This window comes from Microtus oregoni, unplaced genomic scaffold (assembly GCF_018167655.1).
Source record: "Microtus oregoni isolate MIOR12 unplaced genomic scaffold, Mior012 000001F_ref0000356, whole genome shotgun sequence".
Taxonomy (NCBI): domain Eukaryota; kingdom Metazoa; phylum Chordata; class Mammalia; order Rodentia; family Cricetidae; genus Microtus; species Microtus oregoni.
In genome coordinates, this window is record NW_024543060.1 from 34,632,824 (window position 1) to 34,654,666 (window position 21,843).

Consider the following 21,843-nt stretch of genomic DNA (forward strand, 5'->3'; position numbering starts at 1 on the left):
TATGGGCGAATTTAAAATGTAAGGCCTAGTTAATAATACGCTTTACCTATTGGTCAAGCTCTTATAAGATATATTAAGCCTCTGTGTGATAATTTGGGAAGCAGTGACCAGGTATTTGCGACTGAGTAGCCACAATATGGGAAACTTCCACCAACAAGAGTCTTTCTATATAGACTGGTTGTTCTGAAGCTTGTTATGTAGATGATGCTACTGAAAACTCACAGAGATGCCCTGCCTTTGTCTTCCAGTTGTGTCACGTTCAGCCTCGACCAGCAAGGATGACACCACACCGGAGCTCTTCCTGCTAGCAGTTTATTCAGGACTTTATTCACAGCAATCTTTCTCTCGCTCTCTTTTTCTCTCCCTGGGCAAACCTCTCCCAGCCCTTAAAAAGGCATGGGCTACCAACCCCAGATTGCCATGTGGGCACTGCCCATAGGTTCACGCATATGCAAGCATCTGACAATCATTGCATGATAATAGCATGAGTCAGGCCTTAGCCACAATAGGAGTTAATTATCACAGAGAGTGCTCGCTTTTGGGAGCCAGTGCCATCAGGTGTGGCTCCACGCAGCTCTCTACACAGTTGCTGGTATGAGTAAACATTGTTTTGTGTATTTTGGAGAGAGTATTTCAAATGACATTGAATTTAGGTTGGGTGGTGGGGTATCATCTGCTCCACAGAAAATCTGACTAGAATAAGGACAAAGGAAGGGGCGTTTGTCCCTGAACCTTTTGTCCACACCTCCCAGCTTGATGGGGATATCTCATCTCATTGCATTTCCATCCATTGGACAGAGATTGATGCCATCTCCAATGCTGGTCCTTGAGTCTTCAGCCTGAGATTAAATCAGTCTATCTGCTTTCTTCAGTCTGTAGCTGGCCCCTTGTGAAATATAAAATTTTTCAGTGTATCAAGTCACTTCTCCATGTAAAGTCTCTATTGCCTCTGTATTGTTCACAACAAATGTGGAGAATATCTGTATATTTAGTGGTTGGCAAAGGATGCAATACAAGAAACAGAAAATGAAAGCAACTCATACAGTTAAGAAAAAGTAGCAGATCCCTAATAAGAAAACCTCCTGAGAACACTTTTCAGACCAGAACAGGGTTTATGGTATCAATTATTAGTTTCCCTATAAACATAAATATTGGATTATTAGATATTTATTAAATATGAAGTTACTTTGAACTTCAATGAAATGGGTTGTGAGCACAGGATTGTAAACTTCCTATGGAAAGTTAAATCTTTCGTTTTTCCTTGTCTTCTCTGGGAATAGTTTTATATTTATATAATGATGTTTGATTGATACCTATAGAACTTTAAAATGTTTTTGATATATTCTAAAGATCATATTGCTCAATTAAAATGCTAAATTCATTAAATAATGATTAAAAACTAAACAGGAAAACATCAAGAAGTTTTTCTCCTTTCTGTTTAACAGCCTACAAAAGTATATCTCGTTAAAGAGTATGTTTCTAGAATTATACCTGGAAACCTTCAAACACCAAGTAATGCAAATCAAAAGCACTGTTTTGGAAGAATTCTCCAATCGCACTTCTCTTGACAACCCTGGAACTCAGTAAGAAATTACAGGAAACAACAACGTGCAGATGAGTACTGTGCTTCAGAACTGAGTCCTAGGCAGAGAAACCACAGGAGAAAAGCCCTCCACTTACACAACAGGGAAAGGCAAATTGTACCAGGTGGGCCAGTGTAGCTATTGCTTCAATTTGTAAATCAACTTTTGTTTTTAATACATTTATGCTCATTTGTTTTACATATTATCTGTGCCTACTTTTGTGGTAAGTAGAAGAAGAGAGGAGAAGACAGAAACTTCCATAAATTCACTTTCATCTGTGTTGGTTCTACTAAATTTCAATCAGTCGTAGCCTCAAACATTAGAAACACCAGGCCAGCAAGATCACCCAACAGGTGAAGGTGCTTGCTACTGTTCCTAGTCATGAGTTCAGTTCCTGGAAGCCGATAGAGGGAGAGAACTGACTCACATGAACACGGGCACATGCATACACTTCCACCATCACCCCTACAATAAGTAAATAATTTTTGTTAAAGTTGAAACACAAGATTAAATCTTGCAGAGTCTGCTTCTGCTTTTTTTCCTACCCAAATGCCGAATGATCAGAAATTGAATTTGCTCTTACAAAAACCAAACCATGAACTTAAAAAGAAATCCACAAAATCTAGACTATTCACAGAAATATGATTTTGGCATAAAGGTAATATCTCCCATGAACAAGACAGTTAGAACTTGCCTCTAAGGACAGCAGCCAAGCCATCAAGTTGTGCATATCTATCTGGAAGCAATGGCTGGTTTAGCAAATAATGTTTGTATAATTAAGATTTATCACATCCTCTGACAACTGCAAACATTTATCAACTCTAACACAGGAAAATGCTCTGAGTTCCATAATGTTAGAAACATTACATTCTTTTTGCTTTCAAATGGAGTTCATTGGTCAAATGCAAAAGTTATTTTAGTCTAGATTTCCAAACTTACACTTCCATTCATGAGTTGATTGTTATGCCTTGCTCTAAGGATGCTACTCCCACATTTTAATATATATAACTTCAATTTTATTTGGAGAATTGGTTTTTGAGAGGCATGTTTGAAAAACTGAGAATATACAATTGGGTTGTCACATCCAATCCGTGTCTCAACCTATGTCAAGGCATATGAATGAGTTCCTTGATTTGGCATCTATTGCTGAAAGTCAAAAGCTTGTGCCTCTGATTATTTATGAAGCAAAGGGAGTCATGAGGCTATTCCAGTCATGGTAGAGAAGATAACTTGTTTTGTCCTATAATATGATCTTTCAGAATGAGCATAATTATACATTACATTACATACTTCTCCAGGCTGTTGTAAACAGAGGGATCTCTGTGAATTTAGAAATAACTGTAATAACACAAATTTTAATGATTGACAGACATGAACCAAAATGGAATCATGAGAACATGGCTTCAATTTCATATAAAAGTTTTTTATTTATTGAAAATATATTTCTTAGACTAAACACTTGTATGGTAAATGAATACATAAACCTTTAAAAATAGAAACAAAAGAAAAGGAAAATGCAAGCTTTCTTCCAGATAAGTAGTTTCTTTTTAAGTGTTATTTTCTTCTGTTAATTTTGTGAGTTTATATTTACAATCTTGAATTAAGAATAGTTCTTTTCATTTGCCTCATTTTCATGCAGTCTAGAAGTAATAATTTGAAGATTGCCCTATAAAGAATATAAATTGAACTAAGATAGAACTATTCAGAGGACTTCAATCAGCTTTTCTAAATGTAATGATCTGATTTGTCTTGTGACATAAAAGCCACACATTCAAATGCTTTATACCTGACAGTGTTTTATAGTAATCTAGATGCAGCAGTCTACAGTAAAACACAGGAAGCTTAAATCAATACTGAAATGTTTACTTACTTAATTCTCAAAGGTCAATGTAATTAAGCTAAGGCTAGCTTGCATAGCTGCAGTGTATGAATTTTGCAAGGTCAGAAAGACCACCAGAAAGTATGTTTCATAATGTGCTTTGTTGTAATGTTTATCAAATGCCACTACTAAGCATTCTTCACTGGAAGCATCTCCTCAACTCTTGCCTTTCCCTCTCCAGATTAGTGAGACATTTTCTACTCTCTTAAAAACCACAGGAAACTTTCTGCCTCCCTCCCTCGTCCTTTTCTTCTGTCTTTCCTACCTGCCTGCCTCTTGTCTTGTTCCGTTATTATATACTGGTCTAGACCTTGTGAACTCAACGCATCCTCCTGCTTAACCTCCTCAGTAATTGAAATTAGAGGTTTATAATATTGTGCTTCGTTCACATAAAAAGGTTTTTCTACTGTATACATCCACTTTCTGGCTGGCTTATGATGATAAAATACTGTAAGATAATAGCATAAGTTATATCTGTATGGAGTACCAAATATCTGTATGATGGAAATTCTATGCGAAAACTTTTTAGAATCTATAAAAATTGTTGTATTTGTAGATGAAGAAGATCCGTGCACCACTCTAGGACTGGTAATTATTTGATAAGCTTAAAAGCTTGAAAGCAAACAACACTCAGCAAAACAAAAGAACTTTACTTGGGAAGATGCTGTTCTATGTTAGACATCTTTCCGTAGGATTCTCTTGAGTCTTTAAGCAAAGAGAACTTATTTTCCTTGATTTTTACTGGTTTTTGTCATAAACAGGAATTGCAAAATTAAATACTTATAGTGCCTCTGCAAAACTATGTAGTAAGGTCATTTTATTCCCCTACTTTGAAATGTCATTTGAAGTGAATGATTACCAACATTTGTATTTAGCCAACTTTTTTCATTATATGAGAGTTTGAAATATATAATCAATAGAGTATATAAGATATAATTTATCAAGAGTTGTGTACCTTTACATTAAAATATAGAATAACTATGAAAAATTCATAGGTGTAAGATAAAAGGAGTGATTCGACTGAAACAATGACAACTTTCCCACATGTATGATTGGAATATTCATTAGCTGTTAGAATAAGGAAGTACTGGACTGGCTTCTTGACATTGCAGAAACTAAAAATACAGTGTTTTTGGCAATCAAAGTTTTAGCAGAGTCCAACCTAAAGTATTCATCTTCAAGTTTTAACTAAGAATGCCTACAAAAATGATTAAGAAGATTGAAGGGAAAGTTATAAAAGGAAACTGTTTTTAGGGGGTATGCTCTGTGTGTTGAAAATTGTGGGGTGTAAGCTCTTGTAACTACCTTTATTATACGTGTCAGAAACAACAGTGTAGTCCTCATTGTCCGCTATGTTCAGCGAGTCCGGTTTTATCCCAGGCTTTTTCAGACCCAGGCCAGCTGGCCTTGATGAGTTCCCGATAGAACATCCCCATTGTCTCAGTGTGTGGGTGCACCCCTCGCGGTCCCGAGTTCCTTGCTCGTGCTCTCTTTCCTTCTGCTCCTGATTTGGAACTTGAGATTTCTGTCTGGTGCTCTGAGAACTCAAGAACAACGACAATGGGTTTTTGATCCTACTGCACCGTACTGGCTTTGTGGGAGCCTAGGCAGTTTGGATGCTCACCTTACTAGACCTGGATGGAGGTGGGTGGTCCTTGGACTTCCCACAGGGCAGGGAACCCTGATTGCTCTTTGGGCTGACGAGGGAGGGGGACTTAATTGGGGGAGGGGGAGGGAAATGGGAGGCGGTGGCGGGGAAGACACAGAAATCTTTAATAAATAAATAAATTAAAAAAATAAAACAGTCTTCAATAATTACAAAAAAAGAAACAATAGTGTAAATCAAATGAAGGCAAGTGCAATAAAGTTTGTGTGATGTTTATATAACATACAAATATAAGAATTGTTCTTACTTTTCAGTTTTTTCAAGCTGCCGTTTTTTGTGTGTGCACTCTGGTCTTCATTTTTAAACAAATCATGTTGCTTGCCACCACATGACTAAAAATAATGAGCAGCAGCAGATATTGAACTTTATATAACATTTATTAATATAAACCAGGACCCTGAATGAAAGCAATAATTATAGCAGTGCCACTAATGAGGAAATATTTTAAGTGTTATGGATTTAATAGCACACAGACCTTGGCTGACACAATTTAAAATGACAGATAAAATTTAAAGAGTTATATTTTACATTTATGATCAATAAATTATCAGTAGTTGTGTCATGTAGAACCTAATCATTAATATCATTTCAAAACCTTGGTCCTAGCATAGGACACTTAATGCTTTATATCTAAAACTAATTTTCCTTGAAATGTGCACCCAACTCCATCCCTGGGAACCCATAGGACCTCCCTGGGAACCCCAAAGGCCACTCTGACCAGGGAATCAAGTAGACTAACTGCAGATCTTCACCTCTCTCTCAGTTCCCCTAAGTCCCAGCCCCAAGGCTCATTCCCAGTTCTTTAGTAGACAATCTGTTGTGGCCTCTCCTCACCCTCTTTCCACATTCCTAGATGACTAAGCAGATGGTGGTGGGACCCCCTTTTTCCCCTACCTCTTCTGGAATGCCTCAGCCCCACTTCTACCAGATCCCCATTCTTATATGTCAGCTCCCAATATCTAGAAACATATTTTACCTAAAACCCTCAGCTGACATGCCCATCAGGATCCCAGAAGAATTTCCTATCAGACAACACAGAGTTACAATACTCTCCTAAGACCCAACAGAAACCACAGAACAAAACATTCACCCCATGAAGATAAGACCAGATATCAGAACCTAGAATTACCACCGTCTCAGTCCCTAATGCTATAATTCATAAAATGGCAGACGTTAGGTATAGAGTCGGTTACTAGAGGAACAGTTAGATCTACTTAGGAAATGGAAATAGAACAGTAAGTTATGGATGGATGGGGTGACTGTAATGGGAGGCTCAAGTTGAGAGGGGAAGGGAAAAAAAGAGAATATGAGGAAAGATAGCTAAAATGAAGGGCTATGAAATCTAATCCAGTAGATGTTTGCTAGAATATACACACAGATGAATGCAATCTAAATGAAACTGCCAAATAATGGGGAAAACCAAGCCCCCGACTGCCCATTATCTTGTCACCAAATGTATCTTCTCATACCAAGATTGGGTTACATCTAATGAGTTGTTGGCAAAGGATTCCCATGTGAGTCCCCATACAACCAACCCTATTGCCAAGACTATAGGTTGTTCTTCACAAACTGACAATAAGTCCTCAATGCTCAAGACATCATCTACAAAACTCATTGAATCAGGAGTAACATGTAAAGGATGCAATGCAAATCTTTATGTATAGTGCTCTCCCAAATTCTCAGAGGCAGACTGTATTATTGTTTTTATTGCTATTACATTACAAAATATATAGCTCAATTAGAAACAATAAATAAATAAAGTTGAAAAGCAATTGCAATCAGTAGTAGCAGTAATTGTAGTACTTTATAGAAGGCAAACCTGGCTTTTAGAATGTAATTTGTCTAATGGTATAGTGTATATATGCTATTAATTATTTGATTAATTACTGTTATGCTATGTCAATAGTTTGTATTATTATGGTACAAATGAGCCTTTGTATTGTTTTCAGTTTTCACCAAAATTATACCATAGTCTCCATGAATGGGCTTTAGAGTTTTGAAATTGCACTATGAAAAAAGAAAAAAAATACTTTTTGTACATTTTCAAATTTCAGCCTCTACAACAGGAAGACTTGTAGAAGGTCCTTACTTAAGGAAAAATTCTAGAATAAGCCCTGAAATAGTCAATGTGGAAAATTATTTTGGAGGATTACTATAAAGATCACCACAAATCTGGATGTAAATATGAATGGTGTACTTTGAAAAAGTATACTACTCCCAGTATGACTGTATTGGACATCTCTAAAGCATAAATTATTTCCTTGTAGAATTGGAGTGAAGAGTGGGAAAAATGCTAGAGCTTAAAGAAATATCTTTGTTGCAATTACGAAGGGTTGCTTGCTCTCTCTCTTTCTCTCTGTGTGTGTGTGCAAGAACAAGTTCACATAAGGCTGCAAACAAAAAGAAATCGACATATCATGAATGAAAAAGCAATTCTTGGTAGTATGAGTGTCAGCTTGTCACGTTTCATAGGAAAAAGGATCAATTGCATAAAAGCTCTGGATGTATTAAATAATTTCTGCTGGGACCTGAGTCACATAGGACTGGTAGACATAACTTTTAGGACAAAGATGCTGCCTGTGTGACAAAGCATTGTGATTTGGGGGACCTTCCATGCTTTCATAGTGAACCAACAGATGTTTGGATAATGAAAACACAGTATGTTTGCACCATGCTGCACTACTTAGCCTTAAAAACAGACTTGTTTTCATTTGCAACATTATACAAATTCCTGCAGGTCATTACACAATGAGAAAGAAGCCAGGCTCCAAAAGGCAAATACCATGTGTTCTCATTTCTATAATAAAGCTAATACAATAAATCCCAAAGAAGCAAAAAGAAGAATAGTGCTTGCCAATTTCTGGCAGGGTGGGATTTGGGGAAGATGATTCAAAGGTAGAAAGACTTTAGCTACTTGATGCAAACACCTTGAGGACAAATTTCATATTAATGCACCTTAAAGGTGCCCAGAAGAACTTCTGTCCACTATCTTTGTGGTGCAAACTGAGCATGTTCAGAATTATTCATCAGCCTTATTATTGTTGTTAACATAGACTACATGGCCTTAGGCTAACAATACTCCTAAATGTGTCCACTGTCCTTAACATTGACCTTAAACTGAGCATGCTCGTAGAGGTACTCTCTAATTGAGCATGCTTTAGAATGTATCCATTCCCTAAGAGAGTACATATTATAATCACTTTTCCATATGAGTGTATATTAGTTTCTTTCATAAAATCTCCAGGCTTCCATTGTTTAAGGAGAGCATTGCCTTGAAAATGATTCCTGCACTCTCCTTATCTGCTGCAGGTAAAAAACAAACAAACTGATCTTTGTCAACTCTTACTTTTTGACCACGCTTTGCACTCACCAAGATGCAAATCCATTGAGTTAGTTTATAAAACTTCCATTACACAAAATGAAGAAGGTTTTTGGTTTGTGATCTACTGAACATCAAATCCAGTAAATCCTATGTACATTTCAAAACCTAGAAGATAAATTTCTAGTGTTTTTACTTTAAAAACTTAAGTAATAAGAATCATGGGAATGATTTCGGGTTGATTTAAATGTTCCATATCATATTTGTGAATCAGAACTTCACATTGTATCCCATACATACATGAAGCCATAATATGTCAAATATAATTAAAATGAACTGCATATTTTAAAAACAAAATTGTATAATAAAATTTATATAATAAAAGATCTTTGTAAACTTTGTAAAGGCCCATTGAAATCACCTCTTTTTATTGTCATTAGAAACTATGCAAACAACTTGCGCTCACCTGTGGGAAGAAACAAATTGTCTCTACGTCGCTTTCATTCTAGGATTCTGCAGTTCTATGTGTTTTCTTTCTCTTGAGCACAGTAGAGGCTCCGTGTGCACCGTGTCTCTGCTATTTTGCCTCTATTCCCTAATGACTGACACTGCTTCTAAATTAACCTCATTTTTCTTTGATACTTTTTGTGGAAAATCAAAACTCTATCTTCCTCTAATGCCTATCACTGCTTCTAAATTAACCTCATTTTTCTCTGATTTTTAAAATAAATTGCTTTCATAGTCAGATTTCACCATGGCTGTCAAATGGCTTGCAAAGAGTTACCTATTTACTAGTACATTGTATTTATTATACTGCAGTAACCCGATTCTTTCTAGTTGCATTGCCTGGAGGATAGACATTTGTGTTCATCTCATGCAGCAAAAAAGCGAGAATTCCCAGGAGCTCCATACAGTACACAGACTCTTATACTGAAACAAACAAATAAGGGAAGATGTATTATTCAGAATAAAATAATGTGTCAGTGTGCAAAAGAGAAAACTTGAATCAACAGAATGAGATTCAAAACAGAGCCTATCAAGTGACAATTCAAGCAGAAACTGATGAAAATGCTGAGTGGGATATTGCCTGATCTTCAGAACCCATGTTGACTCTTCCTATTCACTCATAAAGGCTTGTGGTAGCATGTCATTCATACACATACAATATAGCTCTAAAAGATATTTTATCCTGAGTACTGCTGTATCAATACTAACAATATTATATAACATCATAATAGTACTCATTTTATATTAGTCAAGATATGATAATATCAATATATCAAATAAGTGTATGTTATATGTACATATAAGTTACACTGATGAACAAAATGATACTTTTTAAAGCACTGAAAATTATGCAGAGAAGACCTTTGGATGACGTTAATAGTTTAGATATAGTTTTATAAGTAAACTGCTAAGTAATAGCTTCTATACAAGCAAACATAGATGAAAAACATATGTAGCAATATCTGAGTGTATAAGCTCCAAATTGTATCATTTCAGAAGATCAAGCCATCTACAGTCGACATGTTAGCAGAATAAGCACATCATTCCAGGTAATGGCCTAAAACCACTCCCTCTGTAAAGATCATCACTTGAGGTGAGCTACAACACTGTTGCGGGAGGTCCTCCCACTCCTCCAGCCTATAGCTGCTGAGATACCAGCCCATTGGGGCGTGGTTTCTCTCCCTTTAAAAAAGTGGCCACTTCCCTTTCCTCTCTCTCTTCACTTCCTGCTCCGCCAGCGACTAGACTCCCTTCCTGGTTGCTTAGAGGGCTGTTGCCTGGGACAGTGATCTGTAAGTTTTTTCCCCTTTAAATAAATACCACCCTATTAATCATAATTCCAAACTGGTGTGGCATTGTTTGTGACTTACGCCTTCACAACACTTTTTTTTTTAACTGACTAAGATGTTCCATGGGCCTAAGGTGACCTCACCATTTTAGACTACTGTTACTCATTTTTACATTTTTGACTGTTCTAGATATTCTTGGAGCCCAAGTTAACTGTTTAGGCTTTATCAGGAGGAATAGTTGAGTTCTACTGACTTATAGCACCAGACAGAAATCATCTTAGATGACAGCTCCAAGCTGTAAGTTGATCACAGATTCAGTCCATACAGAGATAAGCTCCGAGACACAGGCATATATAGGGCAATGACTTGGCTGGGCTGTCCAGATATTGGAACAATAATATTGGAAGACTGGAGAAATAGAAGTCTGAAGAAAATACATGATAGAGGACGACTGGGAGTGGATCCAGAATATCAGAATGTTCACAGTTCCAGTTAGCATCTATCAGAAACTATCTTCCAGAGAAGACTATTATCACTCAGATAGAGAGTGCTCCGTCATTCCATCAGTTAAGAGTGAGTGCTTGATGTTCAGTCATGAGGACTGGAATTCATACCCCAGAAGTTAGTTCTACTGGCTCATAACTCTGTAACTCTATCTCTAAGGGATCTGACACCCATCCTTCTTTTTGTCTGGTCAAACACACACACACACACACACACACACACACACACACACATACACAAGAACATACACCAATACAGACATGTACATGCCAACAAACATAGATACAAACAAAAATAAACTATTTTAATAAAAAGCTACACCAGAAGAGGGATGGAACGATAATAAAATCCTAAAAGTCAGTTTTGTCTTCTTATAATATCAGAAGCTACACCGATGAAGTCTCGCTTAAATGACCATCCAAATGTGAGGTGAACAAGGAGAATAGCAATGGACATGCCAAAGTGAACAGGGGAAAAGCCCATGAGGATTCAGTCCTACAAAAAGAACTATAGACAACTAAGAAAGACTGAGAGCAGAAGAGGTGATCTTTCCCAGAAAAGAGCACACCAATTGTTTGTCCACTGACAAACAGTCATCCCTAAAAACACACATACAAGTAACATTATCAGAACTGAGCAGATTGTATTTAGAAGTATATATCTATAGATACAAATCAATACATACAATAATAATTAATGGGGAAAAGGCCATGACTTTGAAGGAGAGAGGGGAGTGGCATATGGGAAAATTTGGAGAGAGGGAAAGAAAGGGAGAAATAAGGTAATTTTTTTTTAAAAAAAGATATCTGACATAGCCACCAGTGCTTTCATGGGTTACTTCTCCATAAAGTACGTTCTCTAGACCCTAGAAAGGAGATTTCTGCTTCCATGAGACAGATCTTCAGTCAGTTCCCCCCACTTGATGTCATACCGTCATCACTCAGTGAGCAACAGACATGTCATCACTAGTAAGATCGTGATCTCAAGTCTGGAGTTACAAGCCTTCTTCTAGACATTTCTATCTCATCTCTAGAGGTAGCACCTATTCCTTATGCCTGAAATGACTATGACCGAATTTCATAGGATTCTCTTTATTTAATACTACTCAAACACCCACTAAAAGATAATAATTTCTTATATTAAACTTTTTCTGTTAGAATCACAGTTGGAAGCAGGCCAGAGACTCCTCTGTGAACCCAGAAGGGTCTCCCAGGTTTAATTCCCAGTACCCACATGTCTCACAACCAACTTGTAACTGCAGGTCCCGTGAATTCAGTACAGTCTTCTGGACTCAGGGAGCAAAAGACACACAAGTGGTCCACAGTCATACATGCAGGTAAAACACTCATACACACAAAATAAAAATTAATAATATTAATAATTTTACATCTCATATTATCCTGCCTCAGCTTCTTAGTACTGGAATTATAGGTGTGAGCCACTATTACACAATTTAAATCCTATAATCCATTAGAATGTTTGTGCAAATGCTCTAAACCATCCACAGCTGCCTCTGTTTCTTCCTTAATCAATGGCAGCTGCATGCTTGAAGTCACACAAGTTAGAAAGTTGCGAATGATTCCTCATAATGCTCTTTCTATGACTAGCCCTAAGCAAACAATAAGCAAGGAATGCTGGTTTCTACCATTGTCCTCTCTTCCTTTTTACTCTGCTTCCCTTACCTACAGTCTCTGATTTATAACCAGGTATCCCTGTGTTCCATTTCTGCCGGAGTCCTGAGGAAGGGAGCTCCCAAGAGTGAACTGAGTTAGCAAACAGGCACAGTGGAGGAAGAATAAGAGAAGCTGTGGCCTGCGGGTTACTTTACTGTCTCAAGAGAAATGACAAGCACAACACAGCGACTGGCACTCCCTAACTACACCAGAGTCATCTGTTGAGTAAATAAATGCAGACCTGCCTCTTGAGGCAAATGCAATCAATGGGGGACATAATTTATTTAGGTGAGAACAAGAAGAGAGAGTCATAGTGAGTTATACTTCTTCAAAACACTGTCTGGGAATAAAGCATTTGCTAGGACTCTACCAATGATATGGAATTTGATGTCCTTTTATCTTTCATGTTGGCTAATTGAATCTTAAACTTCTTTATGACCATGAGCATAGAAAACAAGTAGTCAACATTTATGATATATATTTCTCATAGACACACATTCCTGGATATTTCTGGGGCTGGTTAGTATAAACACAGTGTTTTGGTATACTTGTTTATTTGACACTAGCAATATATCACAGAATAGAGGAAGAATACAAAACTATAGAAGGAGAAAAATGTGAGTTATTATTTTTAAAACCCAACAGAAATGTCTGTTGCAAATTCCCTCATGTTTATCTCCAATCTGTAGGCACTTTTCATTTAAAAAATTTATTTAAAAAATAATTATATTAAAGAACTTTATTTTGTTATGGAAAGTAAGTAATTTAGAGTCACAAGTTTAATAAAAATAATGATTTTCTGTTAAGACTACCATAGTTCACATAAAATTAATAAGTTGGTAAGATGGAATTATAGTTAGACAGATGCTGAACTATTCTTAGGGAATGCTGGTTGCTTTGAAATTATCCATTCTTCAAATGTAAAAACACCTATCCGCAAGAGTTTATTGCTTTCTAGGTCTGTGTCTTTGGTTGCAATTGTCATTGTCATCTGTAGTGAGCTGCGTGGTGTCACACCTGATGGAGATGTATAATCAACTCCTGAGATGGCTAAGGCCTGACCTATGCTATGATCACGCAATGATTATCAGCTGCCTGCATATGCGTGAACCTGTGGGCAGTGCCCACCTGGCAGTTCGGGGTTGGCAGCCCATGCCTACTTAAGGGCTGGGAGAGGTTTGCCTGGAGAGAGAGGGGGGGGAGAGAGAGAAGAGAGAGGGAGAGAGAGAGAGAGAGAAAGAGAGAGGGAGAGAGAGAGAGATAGAGAGAGATAGAGAGAGAGAGAGAGAGAGAGAGAGAGAGAAAGAGAAAGAGAAAGAGAAGGAGAAGGAGAAGGAGAAGGAGAGGAGAAGAAGATTACTGTGAATAAAGTCCTGAATAAAACTGCAGTAAGAAGAGCTCCGAGTGTCGCATCATCCTTGCGGGTTGAGGGTGGCCATGACAGTCATCTTTATTGACATAAAGAAAGATGAATTCTAAATACCACCAGGAGGTTTTCAGAAATAATATAACTTTAACAGAACAGTGGAACACAATTTTTACTAAAAGTATTGACTGCGGTTTCTTAGCCATGATGAGTTCAAAAGAAAACTCTTTCCCCAAAAAAATCTTTTATTATTTATATGAAACTTTTGGAATCAGCTAGAATATAGTGATTGGGACTAAAATATGCTCTTTATTTCTGCTCTGGATAGAAGCCAAACAACAGTAATTGCTTCTATGCATTGCCTAGAAGCAGGTGACTCGCCATCTGGACGTGTGTCCTCCACTTCAGTGAGCAAGGCTGCTGATAAAATGCTTTACTCATGGCCTTCAGGCAAAGGATGGCAGGGGAGAGAATACAGTGTTATGATCCTGATAATGACTTCCTTTTCCTTTAGGAATTTAGTGCCCCTTGCATTTGGGGACAATATGAAAGAAAAAAAAAATCCTGGACAGGAGATTGAAAGGTGGTTTATGTCCCAAACGTTCAAGCTCTGATTGCTGTTGAATGTTTCTGGATTTTCTGATTTTAATCCAAAGTGTTATCATAGTTATAGCCTCATAAAAAATTGTTGGGTAGCAAACTAAACCTACCAATATGGATCCTGAACGGGAGAGCTATGTTCGACAATGGGAGATCCTTTTCCTATCCAATGTAATTGTGTAGGCCAAGCCAACAAACTCAAAGTTTCACTTCAACAAACCATTCATTTTCTTTCTATGTTTGTTGTAACAAGCCATTTCCTGAAATCTCTACCTTTTCTCTCCTCAAATCAAGGAACATTATATTCCTGGTTGTCTTCCTGTCTCTCTGTGACTTATATACTTTCCCCTTTATGTGCAATTTCTTAATCCAATTGGTTGGACTCACCTGACATTCACTATGAGGACAGTCACTGGTTGCCTTGTAGCTATTACTTGACAAGGCTGTAATTAGTTGGGCCATTTTACACCTGCTTTCCCAGCTGGGGACTGTGTTCTGCTATTCAGTGATTTGTATCAGAACTGAAAGGGTCTTATTCCAAAAGTGAGTTCCACTGTATCCAGAAATAATGTAAAATTGTACTCATTCCACATGGTAGAGATCTGACAGCAAGGAAAATTCATTCATTCTTCCTTCTAGTCATTGTTATTCATATAAGTGTATCTTTCCTCTACCATTTTATTCTTCTGACAGTCTTAGTGAATGGCATCAAATGGAGAAACCCAAATTGAATCTTCTGTGTTGATAGCTCCTTGTTTATTAAATAAGCTTGTTATTACAAAGATGCTTCAGGTAGGGTGCCTGTTCATAATATTTATCATAAGAAGTGGAACTACCCAATAGGAATATGTCTTTCAAATAAATCAGCAAATACCTTTGATAATCCTACTTGCAAAAATATTAACATACCAAGTTAATCCACTTCAAGTATGGAAGATGTAGATTTTGTGTTTGTTTAACGCTTGATGTTTCTAGTAATTTTCCCAGTGTTGGCTGCATATGAAGGAATATGGTCCACGAAAATGAAGTAAGTTCTTCTCAGTGAACCCTTGATACCAAAGCAGAGTGCCTCACAACTTACTTGATTTGCAAGACGTTTTATTACAAATAATCTATCTTCAACGAGAAGCATAGATGGGAACATGTGTGTGTGTGTGAACCACGTGTGTGCAGTACCTGAGGAGACAAGAAGAGGGCAGTGGGAACTGGAATTATAGGCAGTTGTGAACCACAATGTGGGTGCTGAAAAACAAACCTTTGTCCTCTGGAAGAGTAGTCATTAGTAAAGGTATTTTAGTATAGATTTGAATACAGGCTTAAGAAAAGGAAAGAGACACACAGGCTGATGTGGAGAAGTGTACACCTGAGAAGTCTTCTCTAAGAGAGACTTCTATTTCTTTTTCTAATAGGTTTTTTTTTTGTAGGCTGGCTTACTGAGATTAGTTCATGTAAAACTGACATTTTTCTATAACGGATATAGAAGAATCAGAAGTAATAGTAAGTTCCAACAAATACTATATAAACATACAGTTACTGATCAGGCTGGCCAGGCAGGTCATCCTTAGAAGAAGTATTAGAACAGTGTTTTAGGTAAGTGTCTGGTAGCAATCAGTTACCTCTCTTCAAATCAATTATTTGTACCAACAACACCATTTGTAGACCTAGGTATTGATTCAGATCTCTTAACTGCAGAAGTAGTAAGGTCTGAAAGTAGTTCTAAGTAAGCTTTTATTCAGATGATAAGATCACATTTAATCCCAGGAAATTAATATTCAGAAAAATCATTCACAATTTTAAATACTTCCCCCCTTGTGAACTTGATCTGAAAATTCCTGTCACTACCTTTCTGTCCTTTTCTCCATATCTGCTGTTTTCTCTTTTATCAGTAATGAGAAGCTTGTCATCACCTTTACCATGGCATCGTTTCTTTGCTCCTAAGAAATCCCATACACCATTTTCTCTCCTAGTCTGTGCTTCCAGCTGTCCATCTAGCTTAGACTCTCAGTACATCAATCCCAACTTCCTATAAAATTCTCATCCACCCAACTTGTCTTCCTTTCTCCAGATTATCCCATTCAGGCTGCCAGATTCCTTTTTAGCATTTTCCTGTCCTGTTCAGGTTGCACTCCTGTGCCCCTAACTCTGTATTAACTCTGCCCCTAAATCTGCATTCAACAACATCCACAGTCTATTAACAAATTGCCCTTTCTTTACTTCTGTTGGTCCACTCTGAATATTATCTACTTATGTTTACAGATACTTTTGATATATTTTGTTATTGTTTTTCCACAACGTGAATGCCACAAGTATTCCTCTATACCAGTTCTATTCAATTCCTGACATCTTTCCACCTTGTAATTATTTTCTATTTTTATCTATCTGCCCTGAACAACTTCATGTCTCTAAGTAATAACTACAACATAGAAATCCATATGCATACACAAATGGTACTCATCTATGATTCAACAATATATCTTCTATTTTTATTTTTGTTTCATTTCTTTTCATGTCAAGTATTCCCTTGTTAGTCTATGTAAAATTTGTCTCAACAATTAAACTAAAATCTTCTAGGTAAGTGTCTCAGCCTAAGCTGTATCTTTAGAGTATCTGGAAAATGGCCATTGTAGAATGAAGGCTCAATAAATCTATGCTGAATATACTGTTTCTTTTGAATTTTGAGAACTGCATGCTTATTGCAATTCTGGATGATGGAACTTCTATTATACTATTAAATAATCATAAAGAGGTGTTCCCTTCTGTGAAGCACTTGGTTATATCAAAAGAACGATGTTCTTTCATTTCAATACTCTTTAGAAAGGATGTCTTACATATTCTTTTTTGAAAATTCTTTATAATAACGCCTTGTTAAAATGTAACACTTTCACAGAAATATGAATTGCACATGAATTGAACTCCATCTTGCCAAATTCAGGTTGCCAAAGATATGCATGCTGAATGCATACAAGGATACATTTTTTATGGCCACTTTTAGCCAGCTTACTTGGATTTCACATTGGGACGCCAGTTGTTTTGAGGCATTTTTGCTTTCAATGTTTGTTCAAGTCATTCTTTATCATATAAATGCTAAATAAGAGCAGTTGGCTGGATGCCAAATTATTTTCATTGTTTACAAAAATAACATTGAAACCAAACATAAAAATTGTGATTAATTTTATGTTGTGGTTTGCCATAATTTTTGTTTCAAAAAGATACTTTGGTTAGAAAGAGCAACCGTATTTCATTTACTTTGTCCAAGATTTTTTTAAGATGGTCTTCCTTTTATGGTGCTAATTATCCTGGTCGGATATTGTATATTTAATAAATATGGGTTGGTCTAAATGCTTGATGCCACATTGTTCAATTTTCTAAGGTAATAGGAAATATTAGAAAAAAGAATTAAAAGAAGCATAATATGTTTCAGATTAAAGTTCTATATCATTTACATTGAATTGTGAGTATGCATGTGTTGCTGAGACAAGAATAGTACAATTATATTTCTCAGAATCCTTTGTAGATATAACTCTAGATCTAAGTTGGGAGTACACAAATTGCATGTAAAATTCTGTGAAACTAGATCATAGATCTGAGTCTTTCTGGAAGAGAGGCTGAGTTTGAGACACTGACTTTGTGTTTGCAGATTATATCATCAGAAGTAACAAATTTCCCCAGATCTCTGCCAGCTTTCTGCTTCTTCAGCAGCCATTACATACAGCCTTATTTCCATAGCAGTTCACTTTGTGCTCCTCTTGGAAATAATAAATTCTGTTTCCTCAACCCTCTTACTGGTTTTTCTTTTTAATGCACAGTTACAAATTCTTTCTTTTAGGTTGGTAATGTGGCTTTTGTTCTCTGCAAGTGAATTCAGTTAGTGAGACATCATTGTCTGCTATAACTTCTAAGTTCAGAATTATAAATATTAAGCCAAGATCTATAGGTACAACTTGAATAATCAACTGGCAAATATTTGTTTTAGAATAAAAAATTTTGACCACAAGTAATTTACTAGGAAAGTAATCCTTTTCTCATAATCATAGAAATTGCCAAAACTCATTCCTCTTAACTAATTATTACTTTGTTAATGAGGTATGGCACTCTACCAAAAATTTACATCTGGCCATCCCTTCATTGTGGTTCTAACACTTGTAGAAATCAGTCTCTGATTTCCTCTTTTCATATCCATATACTATGTACATTTTAATTAGAAAAAAGGTGATATTTTGATTTGTGTCGATATTGGCTAATGATTAAATCAGAGTAACTCATATAATTATTATCTTCAACTTTTATAATTTGTTTGTGTGAATAAATTGAAATTCCTTTTCGGCATTCTCGAAATTGATGCAAATAGTTTAGCATTTAGTTATTTAAAATAATGTTTTTATTTATTCTTTGATAATTTCATGTAGCGTTCTTTTGATCATAATCACTCCCCTCCCTCCAATCCTCCCAGATCTTCTCTAGCTCCCTACCCATTCAAATTCAGTTTGTCTACCTGTCTTTCTCTATCTTTACCTCAATTGATAAACCAGCCTGCCTCCATCTTAGGCATAAAAGCTATCTTATAACAAAAACAAATGAGATTCATTTTTATTTATTATTAAATCTTTTCTCAAGAGTTGTGCTATATCCCACCTGCAACCTTGACTACAAATGGTCTGTACTGATTGTTCTAGGACACGGCAACCACACCTTTGTACCCAAAGATTATTATGACCATGTTGTTACAACTACCTTGTTATGGCCACCTTTTTATGACTACTTTGTTATAAACACCTTGTTATGACTGCCTTTACATGATATCCCATTTAGTGCTGAGCATTCCCAAGTTTCTTATTCTCTGCTTATTGGTGAATTGTGGATTTCTGTGTTAAGTTAGCATCTACTCCAAGAAGCTACTTTGGGATTCATTGATCTTTGTGTGAGGTTTAACAATGTGTCATTAGGAATCACTTTCTTGCTATGTTGGTCCTCACTGTTAATATTCAGTTTTCTCATTTTACACTCAGTAGACATCAACACAGCACCTACTCTGTGAGAGCAGCAGGTCCTAGTGAGCAGGACAAACACTGCAACAGGAGAAACAAAGTTTCAAGGCAAATGTAACTTAGTCCTTCCCCATTGGAACACAGATTGCATTAAAACTCCCCATGCAGTTAGGCCACCAAGTCAATTAAAGGCAAGTCAGAAGTTTAGGATGTTAGTGATCTGTATATAGAAGGCACTTATTTTGAAGCTTACATTGTAGATTTAAAGGGTAGCCTGGAACTAATCCACAAAATGGGGATTATATTTATTTACTGTAATAATGATAGAAAAATAGTACTGCACAGAATTTATGGATAAATCAATTTAAAAATCTATTTGGCTATAGTGATAGGAATTATAATCATGTTAAACTTTCAGTACTAGTACCCATGTGGAAAACGTGATGAGAAGCAGTAAAAGCTTACTTCAACAGCTTACATTGAAATGAAATTCAGGTTGCTATTATTGCTACATGTATGCCACTTAAATCATTTCATAGGGCTGGAAAGTCCTATGAAAATTGTATATCAATTTACTGGCATTATGATCATATTTTAAAAAAGAATATAAAGGAAACTTGCCAAATTATAATAAATTAACTTCTGTTTCAAAGGCAGTAATTCAGACCATTCATGCAATTTTCCCTGTTAAGTTAGAAAAGTATGTGTAGATAATGTTAGAATACTTCTAGTTACATATCATTTATGTATCAGGAGATTTTCTGTTAGAAATTGTTTAGCTTCATATTATTTGCTTCAGTGTGAATATATGTCATTGTATACATATCAAATTTGCAAAATTAGAATATGCACTTTGTGATGATTTTTATAAAGCAGAAGTAGAGAACTATGAACTCCAGTTATTTCGTAGGAAACGATTGTTAGCAAGGGATAAATTTTAACATGAAAAAAGGTCAGTATGAAAGGAGTGATCTATTTGCCTTTGTCAATAAAGTTACAGTTATGTGCCTATGCACACTTGCAGGCATGTTTTTCTGTGAAACACATAAGATAGAAAAAATCTAGAAGATACTACAAAATTATTGGCACAGTAGCAGGAAGGGACAGGTTGATGACTTTAGTGCACACAAGAAGAGAGTAGTACATAGAATTGAAGCCTTAAAGCATTATTTTTCTGGAACTTCTATTACAATTAAAGTAAAATGCAAAGCATAAGAAATTAATGATAGAGATGTATAGTATGTGAAGCAAATTTAAGATATGGGAAGAAGGGAAAGCTAGTTGGTTCATGTCAACTCATTCATCTTCCATCTTCTCTCAGATAATAGTTTTATGAGAGCTTTTCCACACCAATTGGGGATTAATTTGATATTTAGTCTTGGTATATAACTTGTATCTGCAAAGAATTTGAAATGATTAAGTGCTGTGGGACAATGGTCTTTTATCCTGTCACCTGTATTATTTTTAATAAAACGCTGATTGGCCAGTAGCCAGGCAGAAAGTAGAGGTAGGGTGATGAGTACAGGAGAATTCTGGGAAGAGGAAAGGTCAGTCTGGTGTCATCATCCAGACACAGAAGAATCAAGATGAGAATGCCTCGCTGATGATAGGTACCAAGATACAAGACTATCACAAACAAGAATTATGGGCTAATATAAGTTATAAGAGTTAAAAGAAGCCTGAGCTAATAGGCTAACCAGTTTATAATAAATGTAGACCTCTGTGTGTTTCTTTGGGGCTGAATGGCAGTGGGACCAGGCCGGATAGAAACTTAGGTCAACAACTGAGAATGCATCAGAATTTTGTATTATTTGTATGGAAACCAGATGAAATTAGCATTACAGGATTCAGAGAAAAGCAAACTGAAATAAGCACAAAGTTTTGGGAAGGTTGTTACTGGAAAGACTAAATAATATGTACTCAAAGAAAAAGTACAACATCTGGGGCTTGGTAGACATATTAAGAATTGTGATGATAATGATTAAAAATCATGAATTTATCCTTCTCTTTCCCATCTGAGTTAGTGTCAAAGTACACTTAGGCAGAGATGAACCATCCTCAGCCTAGTTTCTGATGTTTCCCAGAGTCCTTCACCGAGTCCTTGTCTTGTCATATCAAGTCAGAATTCTTATGATCAATATAGTTTCTTCAAACAACACTTCATATTCTTTTAATTTTTTCTTATACCAAATTATAGATCAGCTGTAAGACAGGGTTCTACTATCAACTCTAGAAGATTCTTTCTTAGATGGTCACAAGATATCTGTTTTCAAACTCTCCAGCCCCTGCCTGAGCAACTAACTACACACTAGCTCTCTCTGACTTCTACAATGACTTCCTCTTGTCTGAAACGAGGTGGCCTTTACATTTCTTATTCTCCATGTATGCATCTTATTATCCAAGTCACAGTGATTCAAATACCAGATATTCCTTCATGGCAAGAGATTATCTGAATAAAAAACAAGAAAATTA